The 16,074-nt window shown below is 41.5% G+C and overlaps 1 protein-coding gene across 2 annotated transcripts in view; it reads left to right on the plus strand.

The window, feature by feature from the left end:
* Positions 1-14,453: 14,453 nt before the first annotated feature.
* The window catches only part of LAMB4 (laminin subunit beta 4), a 104,832-nt gene continuing 103,211 nt past the window's right edge, over positions 14,454-16,074 (plus strand). For both annotated transcript variants that reach the window (XM_004739516.3, XM_004739518.3), the window contains exon 1: positions 14,454-14,556. The gene's annotated coding sequence lies outside the window, so the exon portion shown is untranslated. The remainder of the gene's footprint in view (positions 14,557-16,074) is intronic.

A 16,074-nucleotide genomic window follows, 5' to 3' on the forward strand; every position in this document is an offset into this window, starting at 1 on the left:
TTATGAATTTGGGGGGAACTCAAAGATCCATTGTTAACCATAGCAATAGGTTAACAGATGTTTTCTAAAAAGGGCCAGATTGTAACTATTTTTGGTTTTGTGGGTAGTGTGTTTTCTTTCACCACTTCTGAGCTCCGTCATTGGAGTGAGACTCTGCAGCTGTGTGTAAACAAGTCAATATGGCTGTTTCCCTCCAGCTTTATGTATGAACACGAAAATGGGCATTCTGTCTCATTGCCTCGTTCCACAAATTCTTCTTCCTTTATTATTATTCTTTTGACATAGTATTCTTCTTTTGAGAATTTTTTTCATCTTAATAATGTAAAAGCACATCTAAACTTGCAGGCCATTAAAAAAGCAGCTGGTGGGACTGACAAGGCCTGTGACCTGGGGACTGTCAACCCCTAACCCAGATGAAGGAGAGAACACAGCAATCACATGAAGAGGAGATAGCTCCTGGGGACGGGTATAGGCACACTCAGGAACTACAAGCTGTTGTTAAGATTAATTTTTTGCAACAATTAAATGATGACTCTCATACAAATGTGAAACAAATGTGTCAGAGATTTTATTTAATTCATTAATTAGGGAACTAATACAAAGTGACAACTAGTTCAAAGGAAAATTTCTTTTAAAAAAACATATCTATAAGTTATCAGAAGTGCTGAAATCAGGGTGCCTGGGTGGCTCAGTGGGTTAGGCATCTGCCTTCAGCTCAGGCTGTGATCCCACGGTCCAGGTGTTTGGGCTCTGGGCTCAACAGGGAGTCTGCTAGAAGATTCTCTCCTCCTACCTCTCCCCCAACTCACCCGTGCTCACCCCCCTCTCTAAAGTAAATAAATCTTCTTTAAAAAGTCCTGAAATCAATTGGCCAATATCTATAAGCAATAATCAATTCCATCTCCACAGGACACAGATTGCATTTCTATGCACAAAAAATCATTTGCATTACCATCAGTATTCAGTTGTAAAATAGCTCAAAGACAAAGGATGTACTATTGGGGACACCAGGAATTTTTTTCCCATTTCACAATTTTTCTTGGCACAGTTCAGTGTGATTGCAGGGATTGGTTCTTTCTTTCTTTCTTTGTCCAGAATGTTCCACAGCTGGCCGACTTTAGAACGTTTTGGCATTCAGGCTTAAGGCACAGGATAGTCAGGGTATTTACCCATGCTAGGCCTCAACAACCTGGCTCTAATTACCTCGACATCCTCTCACTTTCTTGTTGAATCAGTCCATTTCAAAAGAATGAAAGGCAATGCCGCTGTAGGTGTAGCAGAGGGCAAGTTACTTCTTCGTGCCTCAGCTTCCCCGTCGGCAAAATGAGAATAATTTAATGCCTACAGGGTTGTGGTGGAAATTAAATGATTCAGTATTCCTTGCTCTCCTGTAAAACACTCCCATTTCTCTGTACTCATTGAAACCTAGAATGGGTAAGCGTGACGCTGTATCAAAGCCACCACACCTAAGGCCGAAATCAAAGAAACATGGCCGTCCACCATGAGTATTAGGGTGGGGAAAATGGAGGATGGCTGTGGACCAAGGTGTGGCATTGGCCGAGTCATTTAACTCTCTAGACTTAGTTTCCTTATCTTGAAGGCAAAGAGTTAGAACTAAAATTATCCATGACTCTGCGTTAACATAGAAACGACACAGCTTTTACACAGATTACAAACAACCGAAAATTTGGTATGTTTCAACATTTTCCTGTAAGTATGGGAGTGCATTTTAAAATTCTGCTGGGAATTGTAAAAACTCTTCAATGGACCTGAGTCCCCTGCATCGCTCTTAAAGGCCCTGTGAGCTCCTGTGAGTTACGTCAGTTTGATACAGAGCGTTTCAGGGCAGATTCTGAGGTGGGAGTCAGCACCTCAGACCCAGGCCCCTGCAGGCTTAAGGATCTTCTCATCAGTCTTTGGGGGGAAGTTGGTTCTAAAAGTAAACAAAAGGTAAATCTATCTTCTCTCCAGGTGCCCATGGCTCTCTGCCTGAGGTCACTCTGAGGTAACACACGGTGGCTGACATCAGTCCTGTCAGGGAGGGCGTTGCGGTTTCCTCACCGCCTGCGTAGGCAGGCCCACACAGATCTGTGCTTTCAGAGTTTGCACAGCTTGTGTCGGCTCCATAAAGCACTGTGATCTGAGCTTCATTCAGATCCACTGAATCTTATTGCAGGCTGATCAGTTGTCTGATGTCCCCTGAGATTTGGTCATCCTCCCCACATCCTATCAGGGCATCCAGGCCTCCTTGCGACTTAGAAGACTTCTGAGCCCTTGTGAAATCTTGAATTGGGGCAAATTTGTGTCGGTGCTTAGCCCCACAGTTTTGGCGGGCCACCATCCAAAAAGCTCATCGAGCAATTCTGGTTGAGATAAGGCGGCCCTGAGGAATTTCTTCCTAGGCTGCCTTCCAAGATATACCCTGTCCTAGAGCTATGAAATGTTCACTTCCCTCACATTTTTAAAAAATTGTATGATTCCATTGATAAATGGAATACAAGGTCCAGGAGAGGCAAATTTCTGGAAAAGACCATTTCTGGTCAGAAAGGTCCAGAATAGGCAAAGGTATGGAGTAGAAAGTAGAATAGTGGTTACTTGGGGCTGAGGGAAGGGTTAGAGGAGCAAGGGGGGCTGATGGCTACTGGGTATGGAGTACCCTTTGTGGTGGGGACAAAATATTCTAATATTCTAATATTCAAAATATTATGGTGATGGTTGTATAACCTTGTGATATATTTTTTAAAAATGAGTTGTACATGTTAAATGGGTGAATTATAACACATATGAATGAAGATGTTTTTGTTTTCCCTTTATACTCTTTATTTTTTCTAATTTTTTAAAAGTTTTAATTGTAATGCCCATTAGTCCACATGCAGAGTTATATTAGTTTCAGGTATACAAAACAGTGGTTTGACAATCCATACATGACCCAGGGCTTGTCCTGACAGATCCACATCTCAATCCCCATCTCCAATTTCCCCATTCCCCCACGTATCTCCCCCCTGGTAACCATCAGTTTGTTCTCTTGAATTAAGGGTCTGTTTTTTGATTTGTCTCTCTCTTTCTCTTTCCCTTTGCTCGTTTGCTTTGTTTCTTAAATTCCACATATGAGTGAAATCATATAGTAGTTGTTTTTCTCTGACTGATTTCACTCACCATTATACTCTCTAGCTCATCCATGTCCTTGCAAATGGAAAGATTTCATTCTTTTTATGGCTAAATAATATTCCATTGTATATATATACATATACCACCTCTTCTTTATCCCTTCATCAGTTGATGGGTACTTGGACTCCTCCCATATCTTGGCTATTGTATATGAGTCTGCTATAAACATAGGGGTGCGGGTATCCCTTTGATTTAGTGTTTTTGTATTCTTCAGACAAATACCCAGTAGTGCAGTTGCTGGACTGTAGGGTGGTTCGGTTTTTTTACTTTTTGAGGAAAATCCCTACTGTTTTCCACATTGGCTGCACCAGTTTGTATTCCCACCAACAGAGCATGAACAAGGATTCCCGTTTCTCCATATCCTTGCCAACACCTGTTGTTTCTTGTGTTGTTGACTTTAGCCCTTCTAACAGGTGTGAGTTGATACCTCATGTGGTTCTCATTTGCATTTTCCTGATGGTGAGTGATGATGAGTATCTTTTCATGTGTCCGCTATCTGGATGTCTTCGTTGGAGAAATGTCTCTTCATGTCTTATGCCCATTTTTTTCCCATTTCCTTCTCCTTCTCCTTCTTCTTCTTTTTTTTAGAAAGAATGCACATGTGTATGTCAGCAGGGGAGGGACAGAGGGAGAGGGAAAGAAAAAATCTTAATGTAGGCTCTGCACCCAGTGGGGCACCATAAGCTGGGCTTGATCTCATGACCATGAGATCATGGCATGAGCCAAAATCAAGAGTCAGATGCTCAACTGACTGAGTCACCCAAGTGCCACATTTTCTTAATTTTTCTTTCTGCTGCTTCATTATTGGTGTATAGAAGTGCAACAGGTTTCTGCACATAGATCTTATAACTTTACTAAATTTGTTTATCAGTTCTAGCAGTTCTTTGATGGAACCTTTTGGGTTTTCTCTATATCATATCATGTCATCTGTGAAGAGTAAAACTTTACTTTTTCCTTGCCAACTTGGATGCCTTTTATTTCTTTTTGTTGTCTGATTGCTATGGGAAGGACTTCCAGTACTATGTTGAATAGAAGTGGTGAGAGTGGACATCTTTGTCTTATTTCTGACCTTAATGAAAAGCTCTCAGTTTTCCCCCACTGAGGATGCGGATCCCCACATCCTAGCTAGCTGTGAGTTTTTCATATATGGCCTTTATTATGTTGAAGTGTGCTCCCTCCAAACCTACTTTGTCAAGGGTTTTTTCCTTATTGATGTGATGTATCACACTGATTGCTTTGTGAATATTGAACCACACTTGTAACCTAGGAATAAATTCCACTTGATTTTTTGAATGTATTGTGAATGGTTTTTTTAATGTATTGTTGAATTCAGTTTCTTAGTGTTTTATTGAGGATTTTTGCATCTATGTTCATGAGGGATATTGGCCTGTAGTTCTCCTTTTTTAGGGGAGTCTTTGGTTTTGTAATCTACATAATGCTGGCCTCATAGAATGAATTTGAAGTTTCCCTTCCTTTTTTATTTTTTTGGAACAGTTTGAGAAGAATAGGTAGTCTTCTACACTTGATCTTAGCCAAAAGGCCGAGAAGCGATGAGAATAGGTAGTCTTCTTTAAATGTTTGGTGCACTTTGCCTGTGCAGCCATCTGATCATGGACTTTTGCTTATTGGGAGTTGATTACTGAGTCAATTTCTTTGCTGGTTATCAGTCTGTTCAAATTCTCTATTTCTTCCTGTTTCATTTATGGGAGTTTATATGTTTCTGGGAATTTATCCATTTCTTCGAGGCTGTCCATTTTGCTGGCATATGGTTTTTCATAATATTCTCTTATAATTTTCTGTATTTCTGTTGTCTTAGTTATTTCTCCTCTCCGATTTGTGACTTTATTTGTTGAGTCCTTTCTCTTTTTTCCTTGATCAGTATGGCAGCCAGAGGTTTACAAACGTTATTGACTTTTTTCAAAGAAGCAGTTCCTGGTTTCATTAATCTGTTCTGTTGTTTTTGTTTGTTTGTTTAGTTTCTATAAATACAGAAACTAATTTTTACTATTTCTTTCCTTCTGCTGGTTTTAGAGTTTGTTGTTCTTTTCCTAACTCCTCTAGGTCTAAAGTTACGTTGTTTATTTAGATTTTTCTTGCTTTTTGAGGTAGGCATTGCTATAAATTCCCTCTTAGAACTGATTTTGCTGCATCCAAAAAGTTTTGTATCATTCTGTTTTCATTTTCATTTGTTTCCCTGCACTTTTAAATTTCTTCTTTTTATTTCCTGGTTGGCCCACTCATTGTTTAGTAGCATGTTATTTAACCTGTATATATTTATAGTCTTCCCCAATTTTTTCTTGTGATCATGGTGTTGTGGTCAGAAAACATGCATGGTATGACTTTGATTTTGAATTTGTTGAGGCATTTTATGGGGCTACTGTGTGACCTATTCTGGAGAATATTCTGTGTGCACTTGAAAAGAATGTATAGTCTGCTGTTTTAGGATAGAATGTTTGAATATATCTGTTAAATCTATCTGTTCCAGTGTGTCACTGAAAGCCATTGTTTCCTTCTTGATTTTCCATTTAGGTGATCTGTCCATTAATGTAAGTGGGATGTTAAACTACCCTACTATTTTATTATTATTTAATTCTCCCACATATAGCTTGAGTTCAACTGAATGCACTGAACTGCACACTTAAAACAAGTGTTGTATGGCATGCAAATTATACCTAGTGAAATTTCCCAGTTTTGTGGTTTTGCAACTAAAGAAATCAGGCTAAGATTCCACACTGCTGAGTCTGGAACTTGCTTCTGCCCTTCAATCTGTCCAATGTCTATTTCTGAGAGATGACAGGGCAAGCAAGAATAAGAGAATGAGAGAGAGGAGTTATCTGGAATGATGTTTACTGCATAATGCTGGCCTCATAGAATGAATTTGAAGTTTCCCTTCCTTTTTTATTTTTTTCACCATAATCAAGTGGGATTTATACCAGGAATGCCACGGGTTCAATATTTGCAAATCAATCAACATGATACATCATATTAACAAAAGAAAGGATAAAAATTATATGACCATCTCAATTGATGCAGAAAAAGCATTTGTGCAGTGTAACATCTGTTCATGACAAAAGATCTCAACAAGGTAGGTTCAGAGCAGACATACCTCAACATAATAAAGGTCATATATGAAAAACCCACAGCTAACATCATATTCTATAGGGAAAACTCTCATCTTCTCCTCTAAGGTCAGGAACAAAGAAGGATGTCTACTCTTATATTTTCATTCAACATAGTACTGGAAGTCCTAGCCACAGCACTCAAACAAGAAAAAGAAAAAAAGGAATCCAAATTGATAGAGTAAAACTGTCACTATTTACAGATGACATGATATCATGTATAGAACGCTCTGAAGATTCTACCGAAAAATTAGGAGAACTGATAAATGAACTCAGTTAAGTTGCAAAATGCAAAATTAAAATACAGAAATCTGTTGAATTTCTTTACACTAGTAAAGAAATAGCAGAAAGAGAAATTCAGAAAACAATACCATTTACCATTGCACCAAAAGAATAAAATCTCTAGGAATAAACTTAACCAAAGGAATGAAAGACCTACACTCTGAAAACTATAAAAACACCAGTGAAAGACATTGAAGCTGTTACAAACAAACGGAAAGACAGTCCATGCTTATGGGTAGGGCAGACCAATATTGTTCGAAAGTCCATACCACCCAAAGCAATTCTACAGAGTTAATATGCAATCTTCAGCCAAATTCCAACAACAATTTTTACAAAACTAGAACAAAAAATATTAACATTGGTATGGAACCACAAAAGACCCTAAATAGCCAAAGCGATATTGAGAAATAAGAACAAAGCTGAAGGTATCACAATCCCAGATTTCAAAATACACTACAAATCTGGAGTAATAAAAAACAGTATGGGACTGACACAAAAATAGATACACAGATCAATGGACTAGAAAGCCCCAGAAATAAACCCACAACTATATGGTCAATTAATCATTTGACAAAGCAGGCAAGAATACACAATGGGGAAAAGGACAGCCTCTTCAACAAATAGTGCTCGGAACACTGGACAGCCACAGGCAAAAGAAAGAAACAGGCCCACTTTCTTACACCACACACAGAAACAGACTCAGGATGGATTGAAGACCTATATGTGAGACTTGAAACCATAAAAATCCTAGAAGAAAACATAGTTCTTTGATGTCAGCTTTTTCCCTAGATCTGTCTCCTCCTCAGTCAAGAGAAACACAAGCAAAAATAAACTCTTGGGACTACACCAAAATAAAAAGTTTTTGCACAGGGAAGGTAATCATCCACAAAACAAGATTGCAACCTAATAAATGGGAGAAGATCTTTGTAAATGACATATTCAGTAGAGGCGAGTATCCAAAATATGTGAAGAACTTCTACAACTCAACACCAAAAAATAAATAATTGAATTAAAAATGGGCACAGGATCTGAATAGACATTTTTTCAAAGAAGACATACCTATAGCTAATAGACACAAGAAAAGATGCTCAATACCACTAATCATCAGGGAAATGCAAATCAAGACCACAGTGAGATATCACCTCTCAGGTGGCAAAATGGCTAAAATAAAAAACACAAGAAACAACAAGTGTTGGCCAGGATGTGGAGAAAAAGGAACCCCCCCATTCACTGTCAGTGGGAATGCAAACAGGCGTAGCCTCTGTGGAAAACAGTATGGAGGTTCATCAAAAAATTAAAAATATGGGATGCCTGGGTGGCTCAGTTGGTTAAGCCACTGCCTTCGGCTCAGGTCATGGTCCCAGGGCCCTGGGATCGAGTCCCGCACTGGACTCCTTGCTCAGCAGGGAGCCTGCTTCCCCCTCCCCACCGTGCCTGCCTCTCTGCCTACTTGTGATCTCTCTGTCAAATAAGTAAATAAAATCTTTAAAAAAAAATTAGAAATAGAATTGCCATATGATCCTGCTGGGTATGAACCCAAAGAATACAAAAAACACTAATTCAAGGGGATACACGCATACCATGTTTAGAGCAGCATTATTTACAATAACCAAATTATGGAAGCAATACTAGTATCTACTTATAGATGAATGGATAAAGAAGATATGCTTTATTGGAATATTACTCTATCATTAAAAAGAATGAAAGCTTACCATTTGCAATAACACAGATGGATCTAAAGGATATAAAGCTAATGGAAATAAGTCAGAGAGAGAGAAATAGCATATGATTTCACTCATACGTGGAACTTAACCAAAAAATAGAAGAGACAGACTCGAGAACAAACTGATGGTTACTAGAGGGGAGATGGGCAAGCATGGGGAGAAGTAGGTGATTGGAGATGGAGAGTACCTTTGTGGTGACAATGAGTATTTGTTGAATCGCTCCACTGTACACCTGGAGCTAATATAACACTGCTTGTTCATTACACTTCAAAAAGATAATTAAAAACAAAGTGAAAAATGTGATGACTTGAAGAAAATTTAGGATTCCTGGTGATTTTTTGTTTTCTTTTCCATAATTCTTTATATTGTCTGATATGAGCACACATTGTTTTTTTAGGAAAAGCAACAAAGCTGTTTTCTTTTTGGAAACGAAAACAACCAAAGGCCAGATCTTTGCTTAAGATCTATTCTATGAGACTGTTTCTGATTAACTAATGGAACTTTTGGTTCAGTGAGCAAATTAGTTTTCTTGAAAAATCTCTCCTGGCTGACAACATTCTAACCTTGGCCTTAATCCTAAGAGGTAAATAATTAAGCCATTCTGAGATGAAGGCAGATATCCTAAGAACCTGGCACCAATTTATCAGAAGAATAGCCTTGGTCACCTGTTATTTGAAAGCAAGTTTCTGAAATCTGAGTGATTGGTCATTTCCATTTTCATTATAAAACTGGAGATAAATAATATCCAGGGAAACACCCTCAAGGTACAATAGAAATCACCCAAGAACGCAGTAAACCCTTTAAATTTATGTATTTCAAAAAGAAAAGAATATTTTCATGGGATTCAGAAGTTTACAAAAAGACATATTTAGTGTCTAGGGCTTTGTGTTTTTATTTTATTTTTTTGAGAGAGCAAGAGTAGGGGAGAGGGGAGGGGTGCAGGGAGAGGGAGAGAGAGAATCTTAAGCAGGCTCTATGCCCAGCACAGAGCCCAGTGCAGGGCTCAGTCTCACAGCCCTGAGGTCAAGACCTGAGCTGAAATGAAGAGTTGGACGCTTAATGACTGAGCCACCCAGGCGCCCCTAGGGCTTTATGTTTTGCACAATAAGTTAAACGACTACAGGGAAAAATAGTATTAGACTAATAAAACCAGTCAAACAAACAAACAGAGAAGTCCCTGTTTCGCCCAAACCTCCTGCTGAAGTGTCTGCCTAAAACCAAATGCTGGGTTTGGGTCCCTGCCATGTACTGCTTGGTGGAACTTGATAGTTTGTAGAAGCTATGAACCAAATTAATGCAGCATCTCTTGACTGCAAGCTTCCTCTGGGCTTAGTCATCTAGTCTTCTAGGAGCTGCTTTCCAGGATGTCCGAAGTGAACGCATAATCTGACCTCAAGGGAACCCATTAAAAACCAAAGGCATCGATTTAAAGTACAGCAGTAAATAGGAACACAGAAATAACAGATAAGAAACTTTGGTAAACTCTTCTAAAAGCACTTACAGGTCTATAAAATTAATGGTGGAGGAAAGTTGGTTGAATCTTTTCTCACACTAGTCGATATTTTATAAAAAAGGATGATCAGGTGTTGCTCAGTTCACAGCCATTGCCTTCCATGAACTGGTAGGAATACCAAAGTTGTCTTTGCGAGCCACCAGCAAGCATACCTAGCTGATACTGCAGAGTCCAGGTGTCACGGATTCCTTAATATACAGGTGAGTAAAATTGCAGGCTCTGTCTTAGTTTCATTTTTGCCCTGGAGATCTTTGTAGGACAATGAAATAAACATGGCGTCCGGAGCCATTTACACCTGTAATTCCTGCAATGGTTATACTTGGCTGCTCACGAGGCAACCAGAAGATGTTGACACTTAAGTTGACAGAGCACTGAAAAGCAAGAAGAAAATATTGCACCTGATCCCCTGGAAGTAGATTGGGGTGAGTTTGACTCCCTCATTTCTAAGAAACCAGCCCCTGGAGTTCAGCACATGTAACAGCTGGTAAGTATCAAGCTGCCTGAAAATGACGACAGAAGCATGAACCAGAAAAAAATGAATAAACAAAACAGGGAACAAGATATTCCTGCCTCATCCCTGGCAATTTGGATTGACTTTAGAGAAAAGGAGAAGCTCTAAGAGGGGAAACAAAAGAAGTCTCAGAAATGAGGAAGAAAAAAAAATGAAACAAAAGAGAATGACATTTTGCGGAAGAGGCAGACCGTGACTGATGAGAGAAATAACAGTTGCTTTAAATTACCACAGGGCGTTATGAGGGCCAGAAGAATTTTCCCGCCATTCTAAGTTACTAGACACTAAAGAAAATTGTCGCTCTCTCGCCTTGAATGTTTTACTCAATGCAAATTCCCTTGGATGACTTTTCTGTGCCATCCACTCAGCTAACTTATCATGCCTGTTAAAAATCCAACAGAGAGCAGTTCAGATCCCATGGCCCCAAATATTAGACCATAAGTTCCAAACCTAAATTCAGGGGTTTCGATTTTTCTGATGTAAAGGTGTTTCCATATAATTTTGTTAGCAGTTTCTGCAGCTTAGTGACGCCTCAGTCATATTGTGTGCCCTGCACGCGGCCTGGCATTTGGGAATACTGTGTGGTATAGTTTAAATCCCTGGTCAAAACACCCGTGGGGGTGGAAGGTCATGCCCGAGGGAATTCATCACAGGAGGGCACATGACAGGCTCTCTTAGCTACAAAGACTGGCCAAGACAGCCGTGTCATTTTCTTCAAGTTTTCTTTTAAAGTCCAGCTAGTTAACATACGGTGTAATGTTAGTTTCAGGTGTACAATAGAGCGATTCGACACGTCCATACAACACCTGGTGATTATCACAATGTACTCCTTAAGCCCCATCACCTGTTTAGCCCATCCCCCACCCACCTCCCCTCCAGTAACCATCAGTTTGTTCTCTCCGCAAAGAGTAAAAGAGCAGCTTCTTTTTTTAATTTGAGAGAGGAAGGGAGAGCGCATGCCTGAGTGGAGGGAGGGGGCAGAGGGAGAGAGAGAATCTCTAGCAGATTCCCCACTGGACACGGAACCCCACGTGGGGCTCAGTCTCACGACCCTGATATCATGACCTGAGCCAAAATCAAGAGTCGGATGCTTAAAGGGACCGGCAACAGAAGCCCAGTCGTACAGAACAGGCCAAGGGAAGTGTACATTGCATGTCAAAAGTGCTGCCCCTGGTGGCCATTAGAATACCCAGCATGAGGCCCCAGAGCACTGGACCTTGAGTCTGTGGATGACTTTATCTTCTGGTAAAGTCTGTGGACTCTACCTTCTGGGACTGAGCCCCTGGCTTCTGGGCAAGGGAAACAGGAGAGCCCAGCCACTGAGTCCGAGGGAGAGCAATAAGGATGGTCCTCCCTGTGGTCCTTGACCTTGCTCAGAGGAGTGAGGGGGAGGCTGCCAGCAGCATATGGTTGTGCTTCTAAAGCGAGAACAGCCTGCTCTCCCCGGAGGGCTCTAGAAAAGCTTTATAGAAGGTGGCAGCTACAGGAAAAGTGGAGAGGGGAGAACGGTGTCACACAGGAGGGAATGGCCGGAGTCACCCGAGTGCATGATGTGTCCAGACAGAGTGAGCAGAGCCTCGCTCTCCCGCAGGCCCGGCAGAAAGCAGTGTTGGGGCTAGACCATAAACCCGTTTTGCCCTGTCCCACGCTAAGAAACGTGGATCCCGTAAGTGAAAGGCAGCCAGTGAGGATCTGTCAGCAAAGAACCCACAAGCCTAAATCTGTGTTCTCTGGTGAGGACGAGGATGATTGGCTCAGAAGATGCAAGGATAAAATTTGGGCAACAGTGGGATGCGTGGGTGGCTCAGTGGATCCAGGGAAAGTCTGACTCTGGTTCTGGGTTCAGAATCCTGAAATCTAGCCCCGCCCACCCCCCTGGGGGGCTGGGCTCCGTGCTCAGCCGGGAGTCTCCTTGGGATCCTCTCCCGCTGCCCCTCCCCCCAGCTCCTGCGTGTGCGTGCACACTCTTTAAATAAATTACTTAAATTAAAAAAAATATAGGCAACAGAACCTGTCAGAAGTGATGACAGCCCAACGAATACATTGAGATAAGGCTAAAGAAAGAAAAAGTGCAGAAAAACAGCTGACTTAGCAGCGTTTGGGAGTTTTCTTCATAATAATATCAGACCATTCTCGGGAAGAGTCACCTTCCAAAATTTTCGTCCGACCAAAAATGTAATGTTTCAAAATGTTTCTGCTTTGAGTGATTGAGGCAGACATAACTCTGTTTTGGTCATCAAGACCTGGCCACGAGATTAATTAAATTTGCTCTTTGTAAGCAAAATGAAACAGTCTAGTCAGTAATATTTAGCCTTCTTCCCCCAGCACCCCCACCTGCCTGCACCCTACTAGACAGGATCTTAAGAGTAAAGCAAGTGAAAGTTTCAACCTGCTGACTGACAATCCCGGGGCGGGGGTGGGGGTAAACAGTGGGATGCGGGGACTGTTCCAAATGGACAGGAACCTGAAGGAAGCCCGGTGAGGACGGAGCCTTTAAGTCCTCCCGTTGGTGATGCTCTGAGATCCGGTGTGAGCCCCACAATCGCCCTCTTAAGACGACAGGACGGTGTCCCAGTGCCAGCAAGCCAAGGCCCAAGAGAAGTCACTAACAGTGCCACGGGCCATCAAACGCGTTTGTGCTGAGGGGGAAACCACAGAACTTTGGGGGAAGCAGAGGAAGACCATGTCCTTGTCCATCACCAGACCCCAGGCTGCACTCAGAGAGTGTGATTTTATGTCTCAGGGCAATGGAAGGAACTTCAGCACAGCTGAGGTTCCCAGCTTGGACAAAAGACTGGATAAAGGTGCCATTAACTGAGAAGGTAGGAAGATGAGGAAGAGGGAGGGATTGGAACAGCAGAAGACTTCAGCTGTGAAAGTCTTAGGTTTGAGGTGCTGGTGATTCACCCAGAGAGAGGTGTCAGTAGGCAGATGGGAGCATGGAACCAAAGCTCAGGAAGTAGGTGGGGTTGGAGATAAAGAAGGAGTTCGAGCCCTGAAGCCCTCTGAATGAATTTGCCAGAGGAATACACACTCAGACTGCTCAGGTGATAAAGCCCAGGGGAAACACCTACCTTTAAGGGGAAGGTAGGAGACAAGAATGTTTTGTTTTATCTCTTTGGTATGTAACAACATAAACAATGCTTAACGACTCACCGACACAGTCAAATCCAATTAAATAATGGAGCAACCAAGCTGATCACTCCCAACCTGGGAGGTACAGGATAGCGTTTCCAGAATTTTCATAGCAGAGCGTGTGCTACCCAAGTATCTGGGTAAAGGTAGAAAGAGATGATTTTCAAGGCTGGATGTGGAAAGACTGATCTTCTCTGCCATGTCCTCTCTTTGACAGATGTCAGTATAAGTCAGTGAAATGGGTTAGTTAATTTTGTCTTAATGTTGCATTTGTAGAGAGTAAGTTTACTACCCAAATTCTAGGAGCCAAAGTATTCCGCGGACTGTCTCACTCTTGTCTCGCTCTTACCTCCTTCAGACACAGATTGTTTTCTCCAAAGCACCAGAAGCCTGGTATCTGAAGGCAAAGCTGAATGGGCAAGCAAAAGACTATACAAGTTAGTGAACAATAAAAACAGTTGTGTTTATCAACCACTCTTCTGCAGGGTGAGATTTACTTTGTATCGCATTAGGATAGTAAGCAGGAATATGCTTACCGCAATGTGCCTACAGCTTTGCTGGGGAGGGACTTAGAGCTGACAATTCATTTCTCAAGAAAGCCTGCGCCCAGGTTGCTTCTTCAGGGGCACAGTGTGAGCCTCTGATTCTTGGAGTCTTCCTTCTTAATTTCCTGCTGCTGCAGCAGCTAAGGGGAAGCTGCAACATTAGTTACAGATTTGGTAAGAAAGTTGCAGTTTTTTGTTGTAACCCTGATTCAACTCCTCCCAGCCTTGGCTTTCAGAAGTCTGGCATATAAATGAAGAATGTTTGCTGCAAAATAGAGCTCTTTGTATACAAGGTGTGTGTGTGTGTGTGTGTCTGTCTGTCTGTGCGCGCGCATGCACTTGCGCTGGCACGCACACATGGCAAGTCAAAACCCAAGGCAAGTAACTTCACGCATCACCTTTTATGGCAGGTTTGGGAACATTTCTCATCTTTTCTTTCCCCTCCCTGTAGGTGCCTCCGGGGGAGAGGTTTTCTGCTTAAATTGACTCTCACTTTCAGGTGTGCCTTTACATGACCTGTTTGCAGCCTGCGCCTCTCAACACAGCCTTGCAAGTCCCGGTGAGTCTTCTCTCTCCCTGACATGTTGGCAGTTTGGGGATTAAGTGAAGGTATCAGCAAATTCAGGATTTTTTGTGTATGAGGGGAGCTAGCGTAGAGAGTAGTATATCAGAGCATGGAGTGTACTTATTACCTTCACAGAATGATAATCAGATAACATGTATACACAAGACATGTACACACGGTACAAAATCCAATGGGAAAAATGGGTGCTTAGCGGCGAGTGGGGTGCAGCCAATGCCTTGAGCTTTTCTGTTCTTTAAAGAAAGCTTCGAATGATGCAATGTTCAGCTGCACAATTTAAATTGTGTATTAGGTGAATAGTTATTTTTACCATGGCGCTATAACTTGGGACAGTTGGGAAAACATTCCAATTGTGTAGAACTAACCATATCTTCAAAATGCATTGTTAATATCTTAGGTATGTACAAGTAGTCAGTTTTGAGGAATGTATGGTGTATGCTGTAATTTAAGGGAAAGAGAGCTTTATAGCTTCATGTTCTGCATTCCTCACTGCAACACAATTTAAGGCAGTACAGTCGAAATATCTAATGATTCCTGATGTAATGTGGGAGGGAAAAATGTGTTACACAGATAAGGGAAAGATTTCTATGAGAACTGTCATTTTCAAATGTGTAAAATAACCCATTTAAAATGTGTGCTGGAAAAAGAATTAAGGGCTAGTACAAATATGTGGATTATAATTGTCCCGTGTTAAAAATTACTGTGCAGTTTGCAGAAGGAAACCTGTAGAAAGGGTGTTTCCCACTCACTCTTTGCACCGGTGGGTCTGCCTAGGGCAGTGTTTGGACACTCCTGGGCAGCTTGACATTAAATGCCCCTGGTGTCCCCATCTGTTGCCTCCACATCGTTTTGACAAAAAAAAAAGAAGAAACTCTTTGACAAGCTGCCACCTTGAGCACGGCTTTCCAGTACAGGCAGATGAGATAATGGTAATTGTTAGTAAATTAAAATAGATTAGTAATGCTGAGAAATTAGTTATTGTCAATTTCATGTACTTCACCGTTTATTGCGACGTTTACCGTTTACTGTATTTGGACCAGGGTCCTCTAGCGGCATTCACTAAACCCTCACCAAAATGCATCCAGTGCCTTTGTAAATATATTTACATGCTCTTTCTGCAAATAAGGGGTGATATATATTTTTCTTCATTCCAATTACTTTTACAAATACCGCTTAAACTCACCAGTGACTTTAGCACGAAGGAAATTGCATGTGGCCTTTGGGAAGCTTCGCAAAGGTCAGGTCTGGTACAGCAAGCAGAAAAGCAGCACCAATGACGCAGAAAGCCTGCTGAAGGAAGGTATGGGGAACATGACCACCACGCCCGAAAATGTGCTCTGTACCGCCGTGTATTTCACAGTGACTGGGTGATTTTCAGAAATCAGACTTTGTGAAAGTTAATAGACTCTATAACATTCATCTAGCTTGGGACTTAGATCATCTCAAATGGGAAACAGAAAACTGGGAGCAGGACCAGACCTATGAAGCTTATGG

Source organism: Mustela putorius, unplaced genomic scaffold (assembly GCF_011764305.1).
Source record: "Mustela putorius furo isolate JIRA1106 unplaced genomic scaffold, ASM1176430v1.1 tig00003845_pilon_pilon_pilon, whole genome shotgun sequence".
NCBI classification, from domain to species: domain Eukaryota; kingdom Metazoa; phylum Chordata; class Mammalia; order Carnivora; family Mustelidae; genus Mustela; species Mustela putorius.